Here is a 5,737-nt window from a genome sequence, read left to right on the forward strand (position 1 = left end):
TTTTTAGTAGTCTTATAGTAGTCTTAGATTTTTCATTTTGATGAGCCTCGCTTTGAGGAATTCATGGAATAATCCATTTTCATGGAATAATGAATTAAGGAAGAAAGGATATGAGTCTACCGCTTACAAGAAAAGATCTCATGATAGTCAATATGGGCCCTCAACACCCATCAATGCATGGTGTTCTTCGACTGATCGTTACTCTCGATGGTGAGGATGTTATTGATTGTGAACCCATATTAGGGTATTTACACAGAGGAATGGAAAAAATCGCGGAAAACCGAACTATTATACAATACTTACCTTATGTAACAAGGTGGGATTATTTAGCTACTATGTTTACAGAAGCAATAACAGTAAATGCACCAGAATTCTTGGAGAATATTCAAATACCACAAAGAGCCAGCTATATTAGGGTAATTATGTTAGAATTAAGCCGGATAGCTTCTCACTTGCTATGGCTTGGACCTTTTATGGCGGATCTCGGCGCACAGACTCCTTTTTTCTATATTTTTAGAGAGAGAGAATTAATATATGATCTATTTGAAGCTGCTACAGGTATGCGAATGATGCACAATTACTTTCGCATCGGAGGAGTAGCCGCCGATCTACCTTATGGATGGATCGATAAATGTTTAGATTTCTGTGATTATTTTTTACGCGGAGTTGTTGAATATCAACAACTTATTACACAGAATCCAATTTTTTTAGAGCGAGTTGAAGGAGTAGGTTTTATTAGCGGAGAAGAAGCAGTAAATTGGGGCTTATCGGGACCGATGTTACGAGCTTCTGGAATACAATGGGATCTTCGTAAAGTAGATCCTTATGAGTCTTACAACCAATTTGATTGGAAAGTCCAATGGCAAAAAGAAGGGGATTCGTTAGCTCGCTATTTAGTACGAATTGGTGAAATGAGGGAATCCATCAAAATAATTCAACAAGCTGTAGAAAAAATTCCTGGAGGACCTTATGAAAATTTAGAAGTCCGACGCTTTAAGAAAGAAAATAATTCTGAATGGAATGATTTTGAGTATAAATTTCTTGGTAAAAAACCTTCGCCCAATTTTGAATTGTCAAGACAAGAGCTTTATGTAAGAGTAGAAGCCCCAAAAGGTGAATTAGGGATTTATCTAGTAGGAGATGATAGCCTTTTCCCCTGGAGATGGAAAATCCGTCCACCCGGGTTTATTAATTTGCAAATTCTTCCTCAGCTAGTTAAAAAAATGAAATTGGCTGATATCATGACGATATTAGGTAGTATAGATATCATTATGGGGGAAGTTGATCGTTGAAATGATAATAGATAGGGTAGAGGTAGAAACTATCAATTCTTTTTCGAAATTGGAATTATTAAAAGAAGTCTATGGACTGATATCGATTCTACCCATTTTGACCCTCCTTTTGGGAATAACAATAGAGGTACTCGTAATTGTGTGGTTAGAAAGAGAAATATCTGCGTCGATACAACAACGTATTGGTCCTGAATATGCTGGCCCCCTGGGCCTGCTTCAAGCTATAGCAGATGGGACTAAGCTACTTTTTAAAGAAGATATTCTGCCATCCCGAGGAGATATTTCTTTATTTAGCATTGGACCCTCTATAGCAGTCATATCAGTTTTATTAAGTTTTTTAGTTATCCCTTTGGGATATCATTTTGTTTTAGCCGATCTTAGTATTGGTGTTTTTTTATGGATTGCCATTTCAAGTATAGCTCCTATTGGTCTTCTTATGGCAGGATATAGCTCAAATAATAAATATTCTTTTTCAGGCGGTCTACGAGCTGCTGCTCAATCCATTAGTTATGAAATACCATTAACTTTTTGTGTGCTAGCAATATCTCTACGTGTGATTCGTTAAAATAGATCTTTTTCCTATAAAATCCATTAACTATTTATATTCCTTTTCTTATTTAGTATTTGGGTTGGTAAGTTAAACTAGATAGCTATATGAGTGAAACAAAACAGCTTATAAATTTGTAGTAAAAAGAAAAAATCTCATTTCCTACGTACAAGAAAAAAGTGGAAGTAAACATAAGCAGTGTAAACTCTTTATCCCAAGGTTGATATTTTTTAATTAGTCATCATATCTTGAAGCGGCCAAGAATAAAGGATTCACGATATGGAATTCCATTACTAGAATACTCCTAGTTATTACTATAACTTAATAATCCATAAGAAGAATCCACCAAAAGTTAGTGAAGGGTTAGGAACACTAAAGTACATAAAGGATTAGTAATGGAAAATCTAAAACATTAGAGATTTTTGCCCATAAAAGGAATCATAATAAGGACTTGCAATTTGTAGAAATTATCAAGTAGTACTTTCTTCGGATTCCGATCCAGAGTATGTTCCCATTCACTTGTTAAGGAAATGGCTATCAAGAACGAATTAACCCTTTATCCATTTTTTCTTTTTAAATACCCCCTCCCTGGGGAAAGAAGAATAGTAAAAAAGATATGGAGTGCACTAGAAAAAATTTTCATTATTTCCTTCCTCTATCCATATTCATGCAGAATTGCTCATGAACTAATACCCAACTCTTTCCATTTATTAATTGAATTCCTATAACAAGTAACAAGTGTTTTATTCCAAGATTAAGTTATTACTGAACAAAGAAAAATTTTCATTATATTATAAAGGATGAGATCAATTCGGAAGCGCTTTTTCTTATTCTAGCAGACGGAATTCCTTTGGTCTAATTTAGGACTTTCAAATCTATTTTATTTTATCTAATTCTATCTACGCCCCCGGGGCTAGGAACAAAACAGTCCTTTCCTTTTTCTGATCATAGAGAAGCCGTATGAAGCTAAGGTTTCATGTACGGTTTTGAAATAGCGGTGGGAACTGTGATGTTATCACCGACTATGATTATCTAACAGTTCAAGTACAGTTGATATAGTTGAAGCACAGTCAAAATACGGTTTTTTTGGATGGAATATTTGGCGTCAGCCTATAGGTTTTCTGGTTTTTTTAATTTCTTCTTTGGCAGAATGTGAAAGATTACCCTTTGATTTACCAGAAGCGGAGGAAGAATTAGTAGCAGGTTACCAAACTGAATATTCCGGTATCAAATATGGTTTATTTTATCTTGTTTCTTACCTAAATTTATTAGTTTCTTCTTTATTTGTAACAGTTCTCTACTTGGGCGGGTGGAATTTATCTATTCCCTATATATCCTTTTTTGATTTTTTCCAAATGAATAAAGCAGTTGGAATTTTGGAAATGACAATGGGTATATTTATTACATTAACTAAAGCTTATTTATTTCTCTTCATTTCTATCACAATAAGATGGACTTTACCGAGGATGAGAATGGATCAGTTATTAAATCTTGGATGGAAATTTCTTTTACCTATTTCCCTGGGCAATCTCTTATTAACAACCTCTTCTCAACTTGTTTCACTATAAATAAGATAATACAATAATAGTAAGAATATTTTCAACACAAAAGCTCTCTCAAACAAGAGAAAGAAACATATCTTTTTCATAGATATTTAGAATGAATATGTTCCCTATGGTAACTGGGTTCATGAGTTATGGTCAACAAACAATACGTGCTACAAGGTACATAGGTCAAAGTTTCATAACTACCTTATCCCACACAAATCGTTTACCTATAACGATTCACTACCCTTATGAAAAATCAATTACACCAGAGCGTTTCCGAGGGCGAATCCACTTTGAATTTGATAAATGTATTGCTTGTGAAGTATGTGTTCGCGTATGTCCGATAGATTTACCCGTTGTGGATTGGAGATTTGAAAAGGATATTAAAAGAAAACAATTGCTTAATTATAGTATTGATTTCGGAGTTTGTATATTTTGTGGCAATTGTGTTGAGTACTGTCCAACAAGCTGTTTATCAATGACTGAAGAATATGAACTTTCTACCTATGATCGTCATGAATTGAATTACAATCAAATTGCTTTAAGTCGGTTACCAATCTCCATAATGGGAGATTACACAATTCAAACAATTAGGAATTCGTCTGAAAGTAAAATAAACAAAGAAAAATCTTCGAATTCAAGAACGATTACTGATTACTAAACTTTGATTTTGTCTTTCTGTTATAAAAATCTAATAATTCTTTATTAAACTTTAAAATTAAACTATAAAGAAAAACGAAAAACTACTGCTTATTGGAAATTATTTCTTATTTTAAATCAGACTAGATTTTCGTGATATAATATAATTTATAACTATAAGTTTATACACAAAAAAATACCCTAATCCTTTTTTCCTTCCTTGAATCCTTTAGTTTTAGTCAGTTCATGAAAAATTTTATACTATTAATTTCTTTTTATCCATAATGGATTTACCTGGACCAATACATGAGATTCTTATGCTATTTGGGGGATTTGTTCTTCTACTAGGGGGTCTAGGAGTAGTATTACTTACCAACCCCATTTATTCTGCCTTTTCGCTGGGATTAGTTCTTGTTTGTATATCCTTATTCTATTTTTTATTAAATTCCTACTTTGTAGCTGTCGCACAACTTCTTATTTATGTGGGAGCCATAAATGTCTTGATCATATTCGCTGTAATGTTCGTAAATGGCTCAGAATGGTCTAAAGATAAGAATTATTGGACTATTGGAGATGGGTTCACTTCACTCGTTTGTATAACTATTGTTTTTTCACTAATGACTACTATCCCAGATACGTCGTGGTATGGAATTCTTTGGACTACAAGATCAAACCAAATAGTAGAACAGGGTCTCATAAATAATGTTCAACAAATTGGAATTCATTTAGCAACCGATTTTTATCTTCCGTTTGAACTCATTTCCATAATTCTTCTAGTTTCTTTAATAGGTGCAATTACTATGGCTCGGCAATAAGAAAACTTAGAAAAAGTACAAATTATAAGAATTGCAAATCTAAAATAAATAACTAAAGAATCACAATTTTGATTTAGTAAAATCCATCTACTGCCAACAAATACCTCCTTTTTTTTTTTTTTTTTTTTCTTTTGTTGTGTAATTGTTCTATTGTAATTAATTGAATCGGTTCAATTCTTGCCCTCATATTGAAATGAATCGAGATTGATAAGGAGTTAGTTAATGATGTTTGAGCATGTACTTTTTTTGAGTGTCTATTTATTTTCGATTGGTATCTATGGATTGATCACAAGCCGAAACATGGTTAGAGCTCTAATATGTCTTGAACTTATACTGAATTCAATTAATCTAAATCTCGTAACATTTTCTGATCTATTTGATAGTCGCCAATTAAAAGGAGATATTTTCGCAATTTTTGTTATAGCCCTTGCAGCTGCTGAAGCCGCTATTGGACTATCCATTCTTTCTTCCATCCATCGTAATAGGAAATCCACTCGTATCAATCAATCTAATTTATTGAATAATTAGACTTTTGAATAATTAGACATAGAATCCTCTAAACAAAGGCGCACATATTAAAATAAATAGAAATCAATACTATTTTCTTAGTATTATTTGAGAATATCCATTTTTTTTAGTAGATTATTGCATAGTATTCTTTTTCACTTAAATGAATTTTTGTATTTGTAATTCATTGATATTGCAATTTGAATATTGCAATAATTTATATTGAAAAGACGATAGCCAATTTATTGGCTAATTCGAATTCGTCTGTACAATTCGTAAAATTCTTTCTTATTTCTTATTTATTGTTGAAATCCAAAATTAAAGTCTCTTGGCTCTCTTCACGCTTTCTCACAAACAGATTAAAAAATAGATTTTTTTTTTTGAAGTTTG

The sequence above is a fragment of the Triticum urartu genome, unplaced genomic scaffold, assembly GCF_056163025.1.
Source record: "Triticum urartu cultivar PI428250 unplaced genomic scaffold, HENAU_Tu73 scaffold1395, whole genome shotgun sequence".
NCBI lineage: Eukaryota > Viridiplantae > Streptophyta > Magnoliopsida > Poales > Poaceae > Triticum > Triticum urartu.